We start from the raw sequence: 25,062 nt of genomic DNA, 5'->3' as shown, positions 1-25,062 counted from the left end.
GATTTGAATCATGGAAAGGTATTATTTTGTTTAAACAAAACATGCCTTTACTAAAATTATGGTTTTCAGTAGTAAAAAAAAATGAATGAATTTATTTTTGATTTTTTTAATGAAAATAAAGCATCGTAAATAGTAACAATTAAAAAAATGAAAAATTAATTTTTCTCATGAAAAAAAGACCCTAAAGTTCGTATTAATGAATTCAATATAACCTGAAGAAAAATTGATTTCTCGAACTACCGATATTATCATTGAATTAAGTATCGTTTATTTAATATTTTCACTTAAAAAATTATAATAGCAAAAATGTTTCTACTTTTTTTTTGGGGGGGGGATTACATGTATCATGTAATTTTTATACGTAAGATTCTAATATTTTCCTTGCTGGAATGAATGTGTAACTTTCAGTGTACCATAATGTTTATAAAATCTTGAAAAAAAATTAATTTAAAAGCAGAAACACAGAAAAATAATTAAATTAAAAAACGGTAAAAATTATACAAAAGTTCACGATAGGATTGTATGGATGCATGGCTGGGAGGAAAAAAAGAAAACCACCACTCCCTTGCTTTATCTAACTACCTGACGTAATTTTCAGACATCCTTTTTGTTACATGATAAAGGCTGTCCCCTTTTCATGTAAGTAAAAAAAAAGAGAGAATTAGTTAAATGAAAACGATATCAGATAAAACAAGGATGTAACCCTGTAGATAAGTTTTAAAGAACACTAGGTTTTAAATGGAATGTCCAGTTAAATTGTTGATTCTGTTAAAATATTTAATAGATACAATTTGGATGGAAAAACTATTCACAATTCTTAGAAAGAATGCATAATACAAATATCGGTTAGAGAATTAACAAGTGGGTTAAATTCCTTTGTAAAACAAAGAGAATGGAAAAATTCCTGGTCGTCAGAAATGGTTTCAAAACGTGCAAATCGCGCATGTTTGAAACACGTGAGTTGTGGTCACGTTGACCAGACATACGTGTGACGTCATGGCAGGAATGATTTCTCAATATAGGAAAGGGTTCGAAGTTAGTTAGGGGAGAAGAGAATCAGATCAGTCAGACTAGAGAAGCAGAGAGGTTCAGACCGATTCTCAGTTAGAGTCAGGGCACCCTCTGCGAAGCGAGAGGTTTAGAGGTAACCATGTAAACAATTTTGAATCCCTGAAGTGTAACAATCATTTCCGACCGGTCGAAAAATAAACAACTTCATCTTTTTGTATCTGCATCTTCGTGTTATGTTTTCAACAGAAAAGGTATTGTCCATTTATATTATAAGAACTTGTGAAAATCATCATCTCAAAAATAGGTAAGAAATATTATATGTACAACTGTCAAACGTAAATGCCAAACGCACTATGTCTCCGTCTATCTATCAAGATATTCATAAATCTCCTCTCATTGAATTACATGCTAGGCTCTCCGTCTCTTTATATATACAGAACTGTCTCTCTCTTGATATATACGCGGTATATCTGCACACAACATGAACCTACTAAGACGAACATAAGAACAACCATAATGCTTACGTCATCTAAATAAGAACAATGTAACATTTTGACTTTTTGACATTTGGGACTTCCATAGAACGCATTTATAGACGACTTTGTTTTATTTTATGCGAAATCAGAATCTCTCGCTTTTGGGGGCTAATTAAGCTATTTTTGTTTTTTTGTACAAACAAGGTGTTCTTTATTCAATTCAATATCTTAGGACTTTACTAATTATCTTTGAAATAGATGCGGAAAACTAATATTTATCTTTCAAGGGATTTTTAGAATGAGTTTATTTAATTTCAAAATTTAGCTAAATTTGTCAGTTTCAGCCACTTTTCATTGTAATTTTTTTTTTCACGTGTACAAATATTTTTTTTTTTTTTACCTTTTGGAAATTAAGTTTAGGTTTTAATCTTTCAAATACAATCAAATAGTAATCAGAAGCGTACAAAAAAATATGATGAACCAACTTCCAAAACTATGTCCCCCTATCATATTTCCGCGATTATTGCTTGTACCTACGAATAATAGAATTTCCGGATTCATATGATATGATAAGAAAGGAAAAGGAATTGCTGTTTTCTGGGTCAAAATCTATCAATCTCACTTTTTAGCTCCTTTCATCAAGTGGCTCTATGCCTTGTCTGGAGCGATTTTCATAAAAAAAACAAAAGATATAAAATTTTTGTAAATTACAATAATCTGAGATAAAACGAAATTTTAAAATATCCTATTTTGAGCTTCATTGGTATCAATTCTCTTTTCTTGCGCAGACCCCACCCCCACTCAGTATTCATTCTGTAATTAGCACTCCCTCCCCTCTCCCTCTCTCTATCATCCTGTTGGATGATTTGGTACCTCTAGGCTTCTAAGATTCTTATAAATTAAAAAATAAATCTATCTATATATCTATAAAAGTGAACGTGTCTGTGTGTGTGTCTGTCTCTCTGTGTGTCTGTGTACATTTTCCTTCGCAATAACTCTGTCCATTTTCAGTCTACAGACTCGAAATTTGATATACAGAGTATTGAGATTTGGGAAAATCAATGTGATCGGTTTACGGCCAGAAATTTGGCTGTTAAGGGGTAAAAATTCAACGATTTGACCTTTGAGAACTCTACAAAACTCCTCCCACAATTTGGGCTCTAAACACTTGAAATTTTAGATATAGGTTCCTTGGACATGGATCTAACTTAATAACTTGATTTGAACCCAAAACAATAAATGTCAAGAGGTCACAATAGGGGTCAAAGTTAAAAATTTGACCTTTTTTTTTGTTGTTTTTTTTTTTGCTCAGCATACACCTCCAAATGCTAATATATCTATAAAGGTGAACGTGTCTGTCTGTCTGTCTGTATGTGTCTGTGGGTCTGTGTACAATAACTCTGTCAATTTTAAGTCTACAGACTCGAAATTTGATATGCAGGGTACTGAGATTTGGGAAAATCTTTGTTATCCATTTTCGGCCAGAAATTTTACTGTTAAGGGGTCAAAGTTCAACGATTTGACCTTTGAGAACTCTACAAAACTCCTCCCACAATTTTGGGTATAAACAATTGAAATTTTAGATATAGGTTCCTTGGATCTAACTTAATAACTTGATTTGAGCCCAAAATAATAAATGTTACTATTTACAATGCCTCCCCACGGGACAGAGTTAGACACCAGGGTCGTTTTTTTAATGTGGAGAAAAGGAACAAAAATTAAAAATTGTCTCAGTCGTGAAGGATTTCTCCTCCACTAACAGAGAACAAGAAATTGAAGTGTAGATCTGAAGAACAGATACTACACTTTGAGGTATTTATTTGCTCCCCCACTGAAGCAAATTAGGCACAAGGCCGTTTTTTAATGTGGAGAGAGAGGGAGGGGGGAGGGAAAAGGGGACCAGCTCCCGATGGGTGGGAAATGGGAGCTGGATAGTGACAATTGGTATGAAGGGTTGCCCTTACATTGACCAAGGTCTGATATGTGGGGTTACCCCCACATATGGTCTTTGCTTGCAGTATCTGCCACAACAGATACTGCACTTTGAGATATTAAATCCTTTATTCATGTTAAAAATACATTGAAAATCAAGAATGAACAAAAACTTAGGCACATGGCCAACTCAAAAGGGGGGATTGTGGGTGTCGTTGGTCATACTTTGATCCCGGCCCTAAGGCCAAGAAGCCAAGAAATACCAAAATAATAAATGTTAATGGTTATAATAGGGGTCAAAGTTAAAAACAAATTGACCGCTTTTTTTTTTTTTTTTTTTTTTTTTTGCTCAACATACACCTCCAAACATCCGGGCAACGCCGGGCTGAAATGCTAGTGAAAATAAAAGAACTCTTGCAAGTTATCTAAAAATCTCAATACTTCTAGCAACAAGGCATAGTCGTATAACATTAAAACAGTTGTGGATGTGAGGGTGGATGGGTGGATACAATCATGTTTAAAAGCGTATGAGATGCCTGAGTGACCATGGCTTCAGCCAAAAGGATCGTCGGGTACAACGTGGTAATGATACCCACTCCAAGCAAGTAGTGCACATGCTTCAATGATTTTTTATATACCCAATCCATGTATCAGTTACCGCATTGAAAACTGAAACTTCGTCGAGTAGAAATCGTGTCTGTTCAAGCGTCTTATAGACTTTTAAACATGATTATTATCGGCTCTGGAATTTATTTATGTTGAGCACTGTATTTTATTACTTTAATCGCTGTGGGTTATACCGTACTCATGCTTTTAATGCACACGAACATATACACACACACATGCACACAAACGTACACACACACAAAAACACACGCACACAAACACACACACGAGGGCTTGAATGCTCACTAGACATTATACACGAGTGCCTAACGTGTCTCTGTACACTAATTTGTCGTAACAACATTGCATAAGGATACTTTTCCCCACAAGTAAACCCTGACTAAATATTTAAAATAACATAGTATTCACAGCCCAAACAAGATCTAGCGGTAAGTCGGCTTATGCATTTGCTAAGTCTGCCATATTTTGAACTTATTACTAGCAGGGAGACCCGACGTTGTCTGGGATTGAACGAGGATCAACAAATGTTCTGCCCACCCATACTTTAATTGCCATCGAAATCGATGAAATCGCTCATTTTTTAATCAAATCGATTGATTGCCTGTTATAGTTAGGGACCCCCACCCCCGTAGCAGGGCGAAACTTCAAATGTATCCCGCTTTGGCTTAAGCCACAATACATTGTAGTCTACATTGCACTGTAGAGAATCTACTGTTGACTTTATAAAATTATCTGTAAATAATGGCTTGAATTAAAGTTTAAAATGCAAAGTCGAGTATCATGGTTCAGTTGTGCTCTTAAAAGAAACATTCATTTCGCACGTATCCCTGTCTCATAAATGAATCTACAGTTGATTTTATAGGCTGGACCTTTCTGCTTGTGCGCTGATAAAATTTCTTAAATGCACTTACGATGTTAGGTTGTATAATAGTGTTAATGTTGGTCAAAATCGGATTTTTTCGATTATCGATATTTGATGCTTATCGGACACATTCCGATACAAAACCTACACACGAACACTCCCAGATACATCCAGTACTTTTGTGTGAAATTGCCTAATAAATGGCCCGGCCCTTTCCGAGTCTATAGAGAATCCTCTCTCTCTCTCTCTCTCTCTCTCTCTCTCTCTCTCTCTCTCTCTTACACACACATACACGCGCGGGCGCGCGCAGTACGTTCTATACTATAGTAGAGATTCCTAGGTATTTATTTTATTTTTATTCTATTAATATGAATTACTCAAAGCTTCTTTCGACTGTATATTGAGTGTTTAGATTTGCATGTCTGTTTTCTTCCGTTTATCTATTTGCTAGTCTGATACAAAAAATACTTATTTTTATGCATCTTTATTCTTATATAATTTTATATGCTAACATGTCAGAAAATTGTTCTTAACTGTAAAGATTCTGATAGTAATTTTTTTACTTATACATTTATTTACTTATATATACGTATATATTATTATTATTATTATTATTATTATTATTATTATTTATTTTTATTTTTATTATCGTTATTATTTTTATTATTACCTATTATTATTATTATTATTATTATTTATTAATAATAATATTAATAATAAATAATAATAATAAAAATAATAACGATTATAATAATAATAAATAATAATGATAATTATTATTATTAATAATAATAAATAATAATAACAATAAAAATAATAACGATTATAATAATAATGATAATAATAATAATAATATTATTATTATTATTATTATTATTATTATTATTATTATTGGCTCACATGGAGCTTTCACACAAGTCAACAAACGATCTGATTGGAGACCTGTGGTGTTCTCTGAAAGCTGAGTGACAACAAGTCTCCCCAGACGTCCAGCTCTCACCTCCTCCTTCGATAGCATTTGCAAATAAATTTGCATCATCGTAACAGCCTCTTACCATTGATTTCTCTCTGGTAGTGGCCATTGGTTTATTCTGGAATTTGAGTGGCACTCAGCCTCCCCAAGATCCCAGTTCTCTTCACACTTGTCCAGCGGAGGTCTGGCCAGTGCTCCCTCCTTGGTCGTTCCATCCTCCTTGACCCTTCTCGGCTCTTTGGTATCACTTTTCTATTGGGAGAACGGTGGTGAAACAATGGAGGGGATGCATGATGGCGGTGTAGAACTTGTAGATCTGCAGCTTCGGTGTTCTTCATTCCCTGTAATGCTTCTTCGTTATATTGTCTTGTGTATTATTCTCCGCATTCAAGGGTTTTCCTTAATATTTCAGCCGTTTTCATTATCGTTAGGCGTAGTATTTTTGCAGCTATTCCTCTGATTCCAATTTCTCCCATTCTTTTTTCCAGGTTTTTCGGAATTGTTCCTAGTGCTCCTACTACTACTATAATTATTATTATAATTATTATTATTATTATTATTGTTGTTATTATTATTATTATTATTATTATTATAATTATTATTATTATATAATTATTATTATAATTATTATTATTATAACTATTATTATTATTATTATTATAATTATTATTATAATTATTATTATTACAATTATTATAATTATTATTATTATAATTATTATTATAATTATTATTATTGTTGTTATTATTATTGTTATTGTTATTATAATTATTATTATTATTATCATTATTGGTATTATTATTATTATTATTATTATTATTATTATTGGTCGAAACGTAGCACGAAAATGAAGTCAAGAGTTAAAAGCGAAAGAATGCGAATTATTAAAACATTTTTATCAAATTCTTGTATTTTTTTTATTTATTTGTTTTTGATTTGCCCAATATTTTTTTTTAATTTAGCATATTAGATTACGTATTTTTTTTACGTGAAACAAAAAAATGTCTGAACGTAAAAAATGTGATTGCCTTTTCGGCTGAAAAGAATGTCTCAACTATCAAAATCGATCGTGATCAATGATTGATGACCTTTGCCGATTCAATACTTCGATTGATGATCCTATTAATGGAGGCTGATTGTTTTCAGAGATTTAAATACTTCACGCATCTTTACTCTTCATATTCTCTTGAAAATTCACAGACCAGTTCCATCAGGCCTAATTCCCCCCCCCCGCCTTCAAATATGGCGAAAAATGTGTTGTTGTTGTTTCTTTTTTGTTTGTTGTTGTTTTTTTTTTTTTTAATTAAATCTATTATTAATTGAGATGAAATCTCCCAGACTTAGGCAGTTTGTCTATTATAGATAAGGTAATTTTTTAATAATATGATTTTTTTTGCAAAATAATTAATCTGGAGCAAAAAAAAAAAAACCCAAAAAACTAGATCCGATATCCGGAACGTCTTTGTTAATTTTTTTCTTTTCTTTTTTTAAGGGAGGTGGTATTTGATGAACACTGCTGAGGAGCTATGATATAAAATACGGTTTTATTTATAAATTCCCGAAAAAGTTTTTTCATGATAAGCAAATAATGGTCCTTAAAATAATGTTAGAATTAGCATAAATTCTTGGAAGTAAAATAATGCAATGGTTGTAAGAGTTTAATTGTCTTACAAGCAAAACATTTTTTGAAGAATTTGAGATTAAAAGATTTTTTAAAATATGATTTTTAAAGGTTGAAAAGTTTCCAAGACGAGTATATATATATATATATATATATATATATATATATATATATATATATATATATATAACTACCACCACTTTGTCGAGGAGATTAACCATGCATCACTACGAAAACAATGCTATATTTAACCACTTGACTAATCAACATTCTTGTCCCCTGTCCTAATTTAGGAAGATTTTAAGTGATAACACATCTATACTTGAATAAACCAATAATAAACGAAAACTTGAAATACTAAACGCATTATTAATAAAAATTTAAAAAAATAAAAAGTATTTAAAAAAATAAACTTTACCAATAGTAATAATTATCAATAAAATTAACTTTACCAATAGTAATAACACCCTGAAATGTTTGTAGATTAAAATAATCAACCAATGGAAAAAAAAATTAAATAATGAAAAAATAAAAATGAGTGAGCGGTGAAGCTTTAAAGCAGTTCTAAATGATTAAAACTGCCACTTAACCATATATTCAAACACGGTAGTGTTTAAATGATAACAAAATTGAAATAGTTTAGTCTGTAAAACATCAGATTGAAGACCTCAAGGTTTTGGTTTCGATTTTCGGTTATAGCGTCCATTTTGTTTTAGAGGGGATTTTATTATTTAGAATCAATGCAGTATTTTCCATTTCTAAAAGAATTTAAGATATTCGTTTACAAAAATTATGACTGACGGACACACATACATACATACAGACACTTTTTTTTGTGGTACTTGTAGGTAGGCATACACAGATGAAATATGGCAGCGCAAAACACATTAACAAGAAAACTCTTACATATACTTATGCATCAGGCAAACGTAGGGATCTACACAAAAAATTACGGAAAATTACTTAGTAAAATTTTATTTAAAAATATAAATCAATCTTATTGCATATTTCCGATTCTCCATTGGCACGGACACATCTTACATCTTTAAAAATGAGAACGGGAGCGATAATTAATAGGGCTAGGACAACAGCATATTCTTTTCATTGTTTTGACTCTCGAGTGTGTATCCGTTGATATCTTATATGCTTTTATATAGAGTGATGTGGTTCTCGGTTGATTAACTGTGTCTAACTGCATCGGATCATATACTCGAGAGTTAAAACAATGAAAACAATATTCTGTTGTTATAGCCCTATTCATTAAATACGTTTGTGATGATAAATAATTGGAAACGTATAGTAAAAGTGATTTATATTTTTAATTAAAATTCTATTCGATAATTTTCCGTAATTTTTGTTATAGAAAATCTATTTGGTCTGATATATTAGGTAAAAAGAAAAACATAATTAAAAAAAAATACTAATAATTTACTAATATCTGAATATTCTTTGTAGAAATGAATGGATACACATACATTTTTCTTATTGAAATATTAAAGTATAGTCCGTTTTTGTAAGGTCAGCTTGACCATTCGATGGGTGTGGGTAGATTATGGTCAACGCAATAAAGTTAGTTTTCTTCCTGACATGAGTAAGACATCTCTTCACAAAAGATAAGATCATAAACAGCGTCTTAAAGAATTGCTCATCTGGTATAATCTTATTAAAGTTAGCAACCGCCGCGGAAAATCTCATTAAAAATGAGGGTCCTTCATGCGTTTTTGTTTTTATGCTTCTTTCAATGGTAGTGAAGTTTCTTTGAAACTTAATGCCACCTTTAGGGGTCAAGAAGAGTGGTCAGATTTACTCCAGGTATCAGTGAAGCTGGCCATAAAATTCAGTAACTCTGACATTTCAATCTGGACACATATTCGTGTAACAGACAGATGTCCACCGGCATTACAAGGCCGACCACGAGGAGCAGCCAAGTGCTGGCTTTGATTCCAAATCCTTCGCCTAATCTTCGGCATGGGAAAAAGTTAGCGTTGGCCTGCTGGTCAGTAAGCCTGATCAAACTGACCATCAAATGCAGAGAGAGAGAGAGAGAGAGAGAGAGAGAGAGAGAGAGAGAGAGAGAGAGAGAGAGAGCAATAGATAAAGAAAGAGAGATAATATATAGATAGAGAGAAAGAGGAAGAAAGATAGATAGATAGATAGATAGATAGATAAAACGAAAAATTAAGTGTTAGAGAAGCAATCGCCATCGTGTAAACATAGGAAAAAGGAGAGAGAGAAAGGGAGAGAAAGAAAGAGAAAGAAAGAGAGAGGGGGGTCAGTGCTTATAAACGTGTAAGAAACAAGAAAAGGGAAATAGGTGAATATAGAAAAGCGGTATTTGTAGAATAGGCATACGTGTCGAAGAGTGAAAGAAACGGATGAGAGAGAGAGAGAGAGAGAGAGAGAAAGAGAGAGAGAGCAATAAAGGAGAAAGGGGGAGGGGGAGGAGATAAACTGTATTAGTGGACCAGCATCACTTGTGTAGCCAATACTGGATTTTCTCAATCCTCATCTATTCATCGTTAGATCCATCCAAGTTGAGTAGCCATCAAGCCAACCGCCTCTGTCACAACCCTCATCACCCGAGAATCTGCCGCGGCTGCTGCTGCTGTTGGCTGCAGCAGCTCACTACTCAAGGCCTATAGGACTACTTAATGGAATGAGACTGGCACCACATTAGAGTTTAGAGTGCTTGTCACTGGCAACCATTTTTATTTTTCAGATCTATTTCTTGTGAAATCCTATCCATTGATTGATGCAATGCATGGTTGATGGAAGCATAAATCAGACCCGGACTTTCTCTGACTCATTGCGGTCTCATTCAGACTTTTCTGATGACCTGTCGTAGAAACTGATGAACTATCCTTTTTGGACTCTTTCAGAATCCATCATCTGCTCGCAGTCTTACCCCCCCCATCCTTCACCCTAGCCCACAAACTGAGGGTTGCTGTTTCTGTCAATCTTTCAGAACAATTACACAACATTAAAATGGTGAAACTACTCGGAACCTCTGGAAATAATATATGAAGCGTTTGGTTACAAATTAAATCCATTATTATTTTGATATTTTTTTAATTATTTTATTTTTATCATTTTTATTTTTTATTATTTTTATTTTTTAAAATTATTTTTATTTTTCAATATTTTTATATTTTTTATTATTTTTTTATTATTTTAAAACATTTTTTATTATTTTTACTTTTTTATTTTTATTATTATTATTTTTATTATTACAAATTGAGAAATTAAATCGTGAATTCAATTACAAAATCTTTGTTTAATTGAAAGCGAGAAAATTAGACATTAATCACGTTTTGTAAAAAAAAAAAAAAAAAAGAATCTAAACCATGAAAATATAAAATTCTTGGTTGTGGTAATTTTACAATCTTAAACATGCTATTATTGTATTTTCTAATTAAATTTAATAAATTTTTGATTTTACACTTAAATAAAAAAAAAAATACCACACGATTTTATAGCTGTATTTATAAAGATACTAGCAGGAAGTGGGTGGAGACGCCCAGCCTTACCCTGTCATAAAATATGCTTAAATATATTTTAATTCATGCAGATTTCGTATTAGTGCTTTCAAAAGTTTAAAAAAAAAAACCCAATGACATGGATGTCATCAGCTAGATTCGAACCCAAAACCTCTAATGCTCCAACCGTTCCCTCATTTATCATTCCAGCCACATTTCCTACCGTTTGAACTATCGGACAGATAGACAAGAAAGATCTATCCATATCTTTTGGATTCATCAGACTACTGTTCTCATCTTGAGTGTGATTTTCACAACGTTTCGGTCGATGTAACCTCTAACCTTCTTCAGGTGTATCTTCAGGTCTGTAAAGACCCATGGCGCACTGGCACAGTGGTTAGAGAACTTGGAAAAAATCAATTGTAAAAAGTGATATTCTCCTGAAGATTGAAGGTTCAATCCTCAGTGTGGTCGACTGAAAAATGCAATTGCAAATTACTTAGGACCTCTATCCAGTCATGGCTGACAGAACAAGAGCACACTACCCCCGTGAAATAAATAAAGGGTTCCGCTCGAAACTCCGTCCAAATTCCCAAGTTCGACAGAAACATTCCCGAGTTCGACAAGATACACCTGAAGAAGGTCAGAGGTTACATCGACCGAAACATGAAAATCACACTCAAGATGAGAGCAGTATGATACGAATAACCAATCCTCATCTCAAAAATTCAGAAACGTCAAGAAAGATTTAAAATTAAACCTATTCTAGCTATGATTGAATTTGCACATGCGTAAAACTAATAAAAATATGTCAGCAAGTTGGAATGAATATTTTGTATTAAAATGGTGAAACTACTCAGAAGATGAAAAGTTTAGTTACAAATTAAATTCATTATTTTTTTATTATCTTTATTTATTTTATTTATTTTTTTTACAAATGGAGAAATTAACTCGTGAACTCAATTATAAAACTTTGTTTACTTGAAAGCAAGAAAATTAGACGTTAATCACGTTTTGTAAAAAAAAAAAATAAATAATAATAATAATTATTATTATTTATGCTGACATATTTCTGTATGCGTTATTCATCCATCCAAACAAAGATTTTACTTGTTACAAACCATCTTTGGTGTATAATTACTTTTCGCACTACAGCACTAACAACATTAAAGATCTCTTTGAAAATAGAAATGAAAAAACAATTCTAAATTACTTGAAAGAGGCAAATCTCTTCTCCAAAATATAAATCTACCTTAAAAAAAAAATTCAACCCAAATCTTCCTCCAATCTCACCTCGACATACTGGAAAATAAAGAACACCTCCCTTACTAAGACAAACCTCAAAAAAAACCAAAAAAATCTTATTTGGCCTTAAATGACCATGCAGCTTTTGATAGGCTAATAAACCGAACAACCAACCAACTTTTTGCCATTAATTTCAGTGTTATGTGAACAGTAGTTTAAGATTTTATCGGTTAAATACACATACACATTACAGACATTGTTTTACTTTTATGGATAAAAAATATACATACTACTCGAACAATTAAAATTACAAAAGAATAAAAATATACATTTTTTTTACTTATTAAATAATAAAACCCTTTAAAAAATATAAGAAACTATAATCTCATCAGCATCAAAATTCTAAAATAAAAAAATTGGAAAATCTAATTCCAATAATTCCAAGAAATAAAAATTTTAATAACAATAAAAAAATTTCTTGAATAAAAATGAGATTTGTCAATTTCCTAGCTATGCATCGAACGGATACCATAATACTTAGTTTTCTGCACCTTATAACAAAGGTCCATACATTTCAGACAAATCTTCTCAGTAGTATCCAAGAAAAAGTGGAATGGACAGATAGACAAAGTGAATAGTAAAGATTTGCATCAAAATCCTAAAATAAAATCTTAGAAAAATCTATTTCTGATAATTACATTTGGAATATTTCTGATAATTACATTTGGAATATTTCTGATAATTACATTTGGAATATTTCTGATAATTACATTTGGAATATTTCTGATAATTACATTTGGAATATTTCCAAGAAGTAAAAATCTTAAAACTTTTCGAATAAAAAAACTGATGTCTTGAATATAAAATGTGATACATCCAATTTCTTCAAATAGGCCTCTATCAAACTACTCTGTCAATTTTTTGGTCTACAAACTTAAAACATGATATATGAGGGATTTTAACAAGCTAAAAAGCTGTTAATGAGCCAAAATTGAAAAAAATTGGAACTTGGTAAGCATAAGTCGATTAAACGTGTTATTTCTATGCATGTGCAAATGTACATTTATATGGGAAAGTCAGTTACTTTTAAAAGTTCTGATAATCATCTGTTGTTAGCTCAGATGGCAAGGAATAAGCCTGGAGATCTATATGCGTTGGTTTCGATTAGTGATGGGACGATTCCAATATTTTTATCGGTTCCAATACAATCACTAATTCTGTTCTAAATCCCTGATTCCGATACAATTCCGATTCCGATTCTTTTAAAATCTTTAAATATTTAGATATAGAGTTATTTCTTCAATTTTTTTTTTTCAGATTATCATAAAAAACTATGTGATGTGTTCATATATTGTGAAAACATAAAAAAATACACTTGTGAGGGATGGGGTGGGGGGTGATATATAGATTTTAGTTTTAGTGGTAGTTTGAAATTAATAAATATTTATCATTTCCAGCAATGGAAATTAAGTTTTAAATATACAAAGAAAAAAAAAAATAATAACAGTTAAAATAATAGTTTTAGGCCCAATTTTTCTGATTCCGATACTGATTCTGATACCCTAACATATTTCGATTTTTCTAATTCCCGATTTTGATTAATCGTTTCAACACTATCTTCAGTTCTAGTTAATAGCATCCGTCACACACACACACATATATATATATATATATATATATATATATATATATATATATATATATATAACTTTGGAAATTACTACTATAAATTTGGTACAATATAATAATCAATAGAGAACTGTTTCTTTAAGGATAATAAATACGAAATCTGCGTGAATTAAAATGTGATATTTAAGTATATTTTACGACCGGGTCACGCCGGGGGGGGGGGGGGCTAATTCATTTGTAAATTCTTATTCTTATTTTTATTGCAAAAAAAAAAAAAAAAAAAAAAACTCAGACATTAATCACATTATGCAAAATTTTTCTCTTTTAAGTCATGAAATATAAAAGTTTTACTAGTAGTAGATTTAACAATTTGGGTGCAAATATTTAAGAATAAACGGATACTTTAATAAAACTCATACAAGGGTTCCCAATCGTTAGCCGCGAGGCTCAACATGGGATTTGAGGTATGCTATTAAAATTAGAGTACAAAAGAAAAGTGAATGGACTAATAAAAATTAATAAAACATATCAATTATAAAAATACTGGTTTGGCTCCTTAGGTTCAATTACTGTACTAGAAAGTAATGATGATGAGGCGAAATTGCATTGAAATCTTTAAAATCTATATATGTATAAAAGTAAGAATGTGTGTGTGAGGACACTTCTCAACCTATATACTCAACGAATTTTTTATTTACAGACTTGATATTTGGTATATAGGGTATTCAGACATGTGGAAAACTTTTTAATCTGTTTTCATCCAGAAAAATGGGCTGCTAAGAGATCCAAATTGAAACATTGGTACTTGGGGGGGGGGTCATCGGATTTTTATCTGTTTGTTAATTGTTTCACAAAGTTTGAAAACACTTTTTAAAGATTGTGGCAAGCTGATTTAATAGTTATCGTACTTGACTCACTGTCTTAAGGTTTTGTTTTCGCTCTCAGCTCGAATATTTTTTTTTTAATAACAAGAAATGAACTGTTTAGAAAAAAACCCCATAATACTCGCATGCACATGTCTCAGTTTTTGTCCGGTTTCTTTTTTACTTTTTTTTTTTTAAAGGAATTTAACGCCGGGTTCATCTTCTAGTGCATATATGAACACACATTTTTGTGGTGCTTATAAGTAGACATACACAGGGGAAATCTAACAGTGAAAAACAAATTAACAAGAAAACTTTCATGTACTTACATATCAGGCAAATGTAGGTATCTACACAAAAAATTACGGAAAATGATCGAGTAGAGATTTTAATTAAAAGTATCAATCAATTTCCAATTATATATTGGCACGACCGCATTTTATGTCTTTAAAACGGACTACAATGGAGATAAGTAATTAACTGCGGTCGTGCCAATAGATAATTGCAAATATGCAGCAATACTGATTTATATTTTTTATTAAAATTCTATCTCATAATTTTTCCTAATTTTTGGTGTTGATAACGTAATTTTGCCTGATATGTAAGTATCTATATACGTACGTACGTGTGCCACGTATTCCAGATTGTAACTTATTAGATCAGGAGATCCTATTTACTAAAAAAGAGAATAGAACGTGATAACATACTACGAACATTAAAATATTAGTATATAGATACGCTAATTTAATGTTCATAGTGTGTAATCACCTTATATTCTCCTTTTTAGTAAATAGGATCTCCCGATCAAACGAAGACACAATGTAAAAAGAATAAAAATAAAAAATAAAAGAATAATGTCGCTTTTTTGGGTCATATGTGAAACTAAAATATTCCTTCTTGGTCTTCTAGCTAGGATCCAAGAGTAGTATCTGTTCTGTTTAAAGAGGGTATAATGATACCGTGGGTTTTCAATTCGCGCCGGGCATCTATACAATGGAAACTACTATAAGGATGTTGGAGATAAACTGCAATAACCAGATATACTCTGACACTTTTACAGCTTTAACAAAAGGGCTACAATAATATCGCGGGGGTCTCCATTCACATTGAACTTCCTCAGCAGCAATATATTACGTATGAAAGATACCGTTGTGGAATTTCCACGGGTCCCACTAGCATCGATAGGTTTTTTGTTCATTTATTTTGAGCTGCAATATTTTACCTTTGTACATCTACTAACAAGTACCTTAGTATTTAATATCTCTCCTCAGACGGGAAAACATAAGGCAACAATTAAATAATACCAGAGGCTGTAGTAGAAATTCGTGGCCAAATTAATCCATGCAATCGAAATTTTAATTTCTTAACTTTAATAGATCTCTTAAACTGTTATCGTATAGATAGTAAAAACGGCATAATCGCATTGACACACCGGTTCTCGTTAGATCACTGAAGTTAAGCAACGTTGAGCCTGGTTAGTACCAGATGGGTGACCATTTGGGAATTCTAGGCGCTGTATGTGCTCTCCGCTTATCTCGGCATTTGTTTCCAGTTGTCCAGAACATACACTCCACTTGCCACTGGTATTTAACAATGTCGATTCAGGAGAGGCGTGGTTGGAGATTGCACACCTCCTGCTACAAAAATTTCATGTGCAGGCTCTCCTACAGTGGGTATCCATAGTCTGTCAAAGATTGAAAGAGCCTGATCATAAAATATCTATATTATAATAAGTTAAGACAATTTAATTTTTGCACGTATGTTTTCACTTTCCGCCTTTTTTTTTTGTTTTAAGATGGTCTTGCCAGATTGCGGAAGTAATATTTTAAATTTCATTTGATGACGCTGTTGAGTTGAATGTGAAATTCAAACTAAAATGCCCTTTTTTGATCTCCGAACATCCTCCAGATTATTTATCTAGGAAGGACACCACCCATGTTCCAAACTCCATCCCCGTTTTCTTTTTTCTCACACTTATTCCCACTCCCATTTAGAGGGTCGACCTGCTTGTTTACGGTTCTGAACAAACCGGAAAACAGTGGCCCGCAATGAAGCAAGAATCATTGAATTTTGAGTTCTTCTAACGATCCCGAAATCTTAAGCTTAAAATTTTTGGTATTTTCTAGAATCCAAATGATGTAATGGATTTTGATCCAAGTTGAAATAAGGATTCTAGGCATAAGGTTTTATAGTATTACATGTTGACTAGTAGGTCGCCCAGCGTGGCTAGTTATAAAATACGCATAAATATTATATTTTAATTCATACAGAAACTGAAATATGTGTACGCAAGTGTTATGCTTTTTTCTAAACAGTTGACTTCTTGTAAGTAAAAAAAAAAAAAAACTGCTCGAGCTGAGATCGAAACTAAAAGACACAAGTCAAATGTGATAACCATTAGACCAGCTTGATACGATCTTTAAAAAGTGTTGTGAACCTACTTATTCTTAACATAAAGAATCTGTCAGTTCACGCATGCGCAGTCGTAAAACAGTTAGCAAAGAGATAAAAAAAAAAAATCCGACGACCTTCACACCAATTTTTAAATGTTGACCGCTTAAGAGCCCTTTTTCCCGGATGCAAACTAATTAAAGTTTTCCACCGTGTCTGAATATGCTATAAAAGAAATTTCAAGTCTGGACATAAAAAATTGGTTGAGTATATAGATTGAGAAGTGTTCTTACACACGCGCGTGCGCATTCTCACTTTTATAAATATATAGATTTTTATTTTCGTAAGGAGACATAACAGTGATACCAAACTGTTTTAGATATTAATTTTCCCTTACTGAGACGGGTATTCTTCTAGTTTATTATGTAAGTAAGGATATCAATAATTTATATAAGAAGAATATCAAAGTGGTTTTGGGAAATTGGAATGCATTAGGAAACTTCCAAGACCAATGCAGAAAGTAAAAAAAAAAAAAAAAAAAAAAAAATAGTATATACGTAAAGCAAGATTCCATTTAATTTCCAAAAGTAACTTGCAAATATGATAAAATTCATAAAAATCAAAACTAATGTATTCATTCAAGAATTTAAAGCAGTAATATTACAATCTAATTGCAAATATTGAACCGCCATTTTTTTTTTTTTTTTTTTTTTTTAAGAAGTCAATATCCGGAAGGCAGAGAAAGTAATGTTTATGTTCAACAACCAGCAAATAGAAAGACAAGCCACTTTTCACCAAAAATTGCAATATAAAACATTTCTTGGCAAAGCAGACATTTTAGAAATATTAATGTAGATCAAATTAAACCAGCATGCTTTAAACCCGACACTGCTGCTTTTAAAGAGTGGGGAAAAGGATAAAAAATGGAGGATGAAACACACACACACACACACACACACACACACACACAAAACAAAAGAAAAACATAAAAAAAAGAGTACAAAACAAATAAAGTTTAATCTTTTTTTCTTTTTTTTTTTTTTTTCAAAGAAAGGAAATGGAAAAGATATTAGAATGATCGCGCAAATTGATGAGTGGTAAAATAAGAATTAAAAAAGTTGCCCGAAGCCAATACACAACTACTTAATGAGATGGCATCAAAGTGAAGGTTGGAAAAATCAGCAACACACTGAGTGGAACTCTCCGGATTCTGGAGGCCATATTTCTCATTCTGGCACAGTGTGAAAGTGAGAGCACCTTTTTTTTTTTCAACACAATCCAATTTAACAAACAATTTCGTGTTTTATTTGTAGTCAGCCTTTTTTATATTATTTTATTATTATTGTTATTATCATTATTTATTTATTCATTTATTTATTTATTTATTTATTTATTTATTTATTTATTGTTATTATTTGATTTATTTTTTTAGTACGATTTATTTCCTGAGATTCCAAAGAAATTAGAAAACTTGATAGCATTTAAAGTTCAATTGGTGTTTGAATTTGAAAGATGAATCATGATTCATGTTAATTAAAAATTGGTTCCACTATCCAATATGGGGGAAAGGGTTTCATTGGCTTGCCTAAATCGATGATATGGAGGCCCCTACTAGCATAGTAGCGAACATAAATGTATCCTAATTAACAGCTCGTTCCCATTCACATTCTAGAGGATAAAATGTTTTATCATGTTCAACTTTTCAACTTCCAATAAATTTTTGTGTGCATGTATATAAATCAAGAAGTTAAGTTTACAAACCAAAAGATTATGTAAACTTAGAGAGAATATGAATATTAATATTTATATAGTAATCCCAACCAAATAAAAAAGCTCAATACAATCAAAGTAGGCAATAAAGCTTATTATAAAAAAAAAAAACACAATTAAAGACTGTCGAACAATAAATTCTTGTAACTTATCATTTACAGTCTTTCATTGTGAACTTATATATATACGTTTTATTTTTTATTGCTCTACAACAGTATTGAGCACTTTATTCAGTTTTTATTAATTACCATCTCAACTAAATATATATGTATATATACACACACACACACATATATATATATATATATATATATATATATATATATATATCTGTGATACAGCGAAACAGTACTGTATGTGAGAGACTATAATGCTCCTTATCTTGGGTTGAGCATATTAGGAAGTGATATACAAACTGGCATTAGCGTATTAAGCGATGCTGTTTGTGTAAACAAATTGAGCTTCGGCATTTGGACGATGTCAAAACATCGTTAATTCACTACCCGCATGCTTACGCAATCATCGGTGTAGGAAAGATAATTACTGTTAATTACTGTTAGCTTCAAACTTGACCGACAAAGCCGACCTTAACTTTGTAGATTAGTGCTTTTTCTCCAGGCCGCTGGCACTTAATATTTAAATGGAAGGAAATTAAGTACTTATGAAGTCATATCGGCAGGCTGTCATAATCAGTGTTCATAAGAGTATTCAACAACAGGAACTTGGAATGATGCGTAGTCGCTAGTTGACCGCCTTTTCTTAATTCCCTAAATAGGACTCAACTTCAATTTCTTAAAGGGGATTCATGACTATAATATTTTAAAATAATTATTAACAATTTTTGTTAATATATATACACTTCAGAATAATGAAATATATCTACTGGTGTGCAAATCCAGTGATTTTCGGTCTTACAAAATGGTATTAGATGTAATATTTTATATAAGTTACTATGGAGTAAGGAAAGAGGTTTATTCAATTGTATTCTTTGTTTGCAAACAACAAAAATCTGTATTTCAATATTAGTATTTTCAAATCATAAAATTTAAATACCTAAATTTATATATATATATATATATATATATATATATATATATATGAGAAAAACCGAAAATTAACCGCCCTTTATTTCAATATATTCATCGACGCTTTGTCTTTCTTTCAAGACAAGTGACGAACTGCCAGCACTTGTGCCCTCTCGACGTAAATACCCCCAACAAACCCAACAAGCAGCTAAATCCCACCCCTTTACAGTAGAAATCCCTAGATGCAAGAGAGCCGTCTAGTCCAGTAGTTTCTTCCCCAGAACAGCTAGACTTTGGAATTCCCTTCCGGGTCCCTTCTTCCCCAACTATACTGACATGCAGAAGTTCAAGTGCAACGTGAACCGACATCTTGCTGTCCAACTTCCTACACAGTACCCCTGATGCTTATGTCCCTGATAGTAGCCCCCTACAACAAAGTGGCACTGTGCCTTGTTTGAGGTGAAAATGTAAAAAAAAAAAAAGACTTCCTTAAGATTTATGATAAAAAAAAACATGGAAGTCAATAAAGAATTAAACGGGAAATGACCAGAAGAAGAGGAAGTCTACAAAGTATAAGGAAATGTGCGCATAACAGGAGACTCTGATAGTATGGCCACATTGAAAGAATAGATGGGAGTTCTTATGGTAGTGGTGGTAGTAGTAGAAGAAGAAGAACAATTGTGATAGTGAGATTAGTTAATAGTGCCCTCCTCCCGCCAAAAAAAAAACATCGGGGGAAGTAATAAGGATACACTAGAGAGAAAGAGGGATAAATAAAAACCCGGCAGAGATAGGGTTAGTTTCGAAGTCAATTTCTAAAAGCTGTCGAATAGAAACTGGATGTTAAACCATAGATGATGCTACTCTGGCTGCTGCTGATGATGGTGATAATCATGATATCACTGCCACCGCTACCACCACCATTTTGACAGTCATGCCAAAAAGAGAGAATAAAGGAAGACGACCCCTGAGTCACTAGTTTTATATGAGTGATCATGTGTTTAAATCAACCAATGATTGACAATCTTTTCGTCATGTGATTTGGAATGCTACGTGCTACGTATTAGGAATCAAAACACTCTATCAGAATCTTTAGAGATTTTAAACAGACGTCAGAACTATAGAGACCTTTTCACAGAGACTTAGCAATCTATAATACAACTCCCACCTCTCTGTTTAAATGTATGTATGCATGTTTGTATGTCTGCCTAGAACTTTCGACAGAGGAGATGGATTTGCATGTAATCGGTATAGTTTTGAAGCTCGACCCTTCGGATGACAAATATCGAAAAATGGGATAAAAATATTAAATTCCTTCACCCTCAACCGGGCACTTTTCTACAGGAAGGGGTCGTCTTTTTCGCCGATATTTTCGAAAATTATCCCCTCTTCTCGATTAACTAGCCTTAATTTAAACCGTCGCCACTTCCATTTTGGCGATTAGCAAAACAGCAAAGACGTCACGTTTTATTTTTTCACGTTATTTTCCTTCTTTGTGGCACGGGTTCGAGCCTGCCTACCTACTACAACTTTTTTTTTTTTTTTTTGCTCAACACACACCTCCAAACACTCGGGCAATGCCGGGCATCCAGGCTAGTTGTCAATAAACTTTAAAATTTATTTTCATAGAAAATAATCATGAGAACAAGTTGTTGAAGCATGTCAATTTTTTTAAAATAATCATATTGAAATTAACATAAAAAATATTGACGTAAAGAATAATTGTATTATTTGTATTATTCGGACTACTGTTCTCATCTTGAGTGTTATTTTCATAACGTTTCGGTTGATGTAACCGCAGACTTTCTTCAGGTGTATCTTGTTGAACTTGGGAATGCGTCTGCAAGGACCCGTGGCTTAGTGGATAAAGTAGTTGGTACAATGTAATTATTAGCTACACTCTTCTAGGGTTTGAAGGTCCAGTCTTCAGTGTGAACGACACTCAAAAATACAATTAGAAAATTACTTAGAACTTTTACCCAGTAAAGGCTGTCAGAACGAAAGCATGCTACCCTCGTGGATTAAACAAAGGGTTGCGTTTGAAATTCTGTGCAGATTCCCGAGTTCGACAGAAAAATTTCCGAGTTTGACAAGATACAACTAATGAAGGTCGAGGGTTACATCGTTTGAAACGTTTGAAACGTTGTGGACACTCAAGATGAGAACAGTAGTTCAAAGAATCCAAACAATACGAATAATCAATCCTCATCCCAAAAATTAAGAAACATAAAGATTGCACTACAGAAGATTGCTGGGATCAATGTAATGCGGAGAGAGGGGGGAGGAAGAGAAAATTCATATTCGTATCTCGAAAAATAAAAACACTAAAACTAGGTCAACAGTTGGGTGTTAATTATTTTTTATTATTTATTTCAGTTATACTGAACTAGTTGCAATTAGGCAGAAAAGAAGAGTGAAGGAGAGAGAAAGAAAGAGGGGATGAGATGTTATAATCACATTTTTATTTATTTCTTGTTCGGGACCTAGGCAACGCCAGGTGACCCTGCTAGTACAATGTAAACGATTACTTGGATCATCAACATGTTATAAGGTCGAAGTAAGATTGTCAAGAGACACAATCGTAAATCCATTCAGTATCTTTGTTGTTGCTTGTTTGCATAAACTGCACGACGTCATTTGCTAACCTTGCAAAACAGGCAGACGGGGTTTTTTTTTTCGTTCTTTTTTCATGTAAACGAATGTAGTTCGTTTAATTATTGAACCAACAATAAAGAAAAGTAAATAAAAAGCCGTAAAAATAAAGAAGAAAAAGAAAGAAACCGGAAAAAAGAAACAGAGTAAAAAGAAATAGAAGAAAATTAAAAAAAAAGAAAAAGTCAGGGACGAAAAAGCAAGAGGAAAACGAAGTAAGAAAAAAAACAGGAGAAAAGAAATAATGGAACACACACACACACACACACACACACACACACACACACACACACACACACACAAACAACAACAACAACAACAAAAAGAAATAAAATTAAATACGAAATAAAAAGGAAACAATAAACAAGAAACAGGGACAAAAAAAGGAAACAGAAACGAAAAGAAACAAAAAAAAAATAAAAAACAAACAAAAAGAAACAGAGTATGGATATTTCTTTAATAGAAAGGTTAACCGTCGAATTCTTTCTTTTTCTAAAGGTTAATATTAGGTGCCAAGAAAACCATAATCCTAAGTGACTTCATTACGATGAATTAATTGCGACTTTTTTCCTATGAAAAATTAATATTTTTCCCATAACCTCTCCCTGATAATTATTACACGCCACACCTAATATATGCTAATTAGAGAATGGATGGGCACGCGCACGCGCACGTTATCCCTATTTCCCTGCAAGATGATATAAATAGAAAATTGTCATCATAATCTGATTACATAGGTTTAGTTAAAAAAAAATTAAAAAAAAAAAACGCGGTGGAGAGCTATGAGAAAATTCGAATCTAAATTCAAACGCAGACTATTTTATAAAGGGGTTACCATGACTTTTGCTTTTCTCTTTCTCCCCCCTCCCTCTCTCTCTCTCTCTCTCTCTCTCTCTCCAGGAATTGCATCTTTTCATGAGATATATGCCAAATAGTGCGAAAATGCCTTGTCCTTTCTTTAAGACATGTTGTGACTATCTTTCAATATTTCTATGTATAAATAACTATTCTTTATGCGTAACGTTAAGCGAGTTAATCTCTGTATGTACAGGATTCACTTCTAAACTAATTAAACGACCAATACGAATTTTTGAACACGGCGATTTACGTAAGAGGTCGTAATGTGGGCTATTCCTACTTTAATTTAGTTTTATTCTAAGAGGATAAAAGAAAAGTCCGGAGGCCATTTGTAGCCCCTTACGATTTAGTAGCACTGTGCCTTCTTTGGGATGAAAAAAAAAAAAAAAAAAACAGCGAAAAAAAGTTCAAATACCTCTGATTTTTGTTACATTTAAAAAAAAAAAAAATTAGTATTACAGATCAACTAATAAATATTTAGGATTTTCCGCAATGACCCGTAGCGCAGTGGTTTAGAATACTTGAAAACATTCAGTTGTAAAGTGACATTCTCATGGACGTTCAATCCTCAGTGTGGGCGACCGGAAAACACAATTGCGAATTACTTAGGACCACTATACAGTCATGGCTGATGGAACGAGAGCATACTACCTCCATGAAGTAAATAAATGGTTCTGTTCGAAATTCCGTGAATATTCCCGAGTTCGACAGAAAGATTTCCGAGTTAGGCAAGGCCCACCTGAAGAAGGTCGGGGGTTACAGCAACCGAATCATGAAAATAACATTCAAGATGAGAACAATAGTCTGTAGAATCCAAATACGAAAAATTAATCGTCATTTCAAAAATTCAGAAACAAAATAAATATTTCTGTATTTTTCAATTTTTATTGGAGTTTTGTTAAAATGGTTTCTACGGGCATAATATGAACACAGCTTCCGATTTGAAAATTGAAATATTTCAGATTTGTATCGAAACAATACTAATGCTTTGTCGAGCATCATTCAGTTCGAATTAGTTAGAAGGACCAAGTGAAGGTTGCCAACATCCTTAATGAAAGTGTTTCTGTAGAACAAACTGGATTCGAACTTGGCACATCATGAGCTTTAGTCCGTGTTGTTAACCACTTAACCTCCCTGCTGAACTAGAAGAACACCCGTTCCAAGACAGGTAAAATTAATTCCAACATTTATAAATAAATTGGGAAGCATTAAAAAAGAAAAGGTATGCTATCACTTTTAACAGTGCGGGTGCACTCATATTAAGATATTAACGACGTATACTACAAAGAAAACATTGAAAAGGTCATAAAAATAAAAAATAATGCTGTAATTTCTATATGTCCAGCAATTTTGCTTAAGAGGCAATAACAGAGTGAGCTAATAATGTTCGCGAACTCACAATGTCATTAAATAACAATCAATAAATCGAGAGAATCGCTTCCCATTGTTAAAGACACAATAGCCGAGCAGCAGCACGTTGACTCGAGAGGTTACACTAAATACTCGGCTTAACTTACTCATTCGGTGGGAGTGGGGGTGGGGGAAGAGGAAAGCAAAACCTATATGTCGGTTTGTTTTTGTGCGCGTGTTTGTTTGTCAGTACACACGCACGCGCACGCACACAGCAGATCACACACAAACACATAACAAA

At 32.5% G+C, this 25,062-nt stretch overlaps 1 protein-coding gene and 1 pseudogene across 1 annotated transcript in view; one reads left to right on the top strand and one right to left on the bottom strand.

Moving 5' to 3' along the window:
* The window catches only part of LOC145241332 (uncharacterized), a 402,454-nt gene that overhangs the window by 62,762 nt on the left and 314,630 nt on the right, over nt 1-25,062 (bottom strand). The window lies entirely within an intron of this gene.
* On the top strand, nt 16,121-16,237 carry LOC145241703 (5S ribosomal RNA; annotated as a pseudogene).

Source organism: Euprymna scolopes, chromosome 20 (genome assembly GCF_053919585.1).
Source record: "Euprymna scolopes isolate OS-2025 chromosome 20, ASM5391958v1, whole genome shotgun sequence".
In the NCBI taxonomy this organism is placed as follows: domain Eukaryota; kingdom Metazoa; phylum Mollusca; class Cephalopoda; order Sepiida; family Sepiolidae; genus Euprymna; species Euprymna scolopes.
This window is presented reverse-complemented; position numbering and strand designations above follow the sequence as displayed.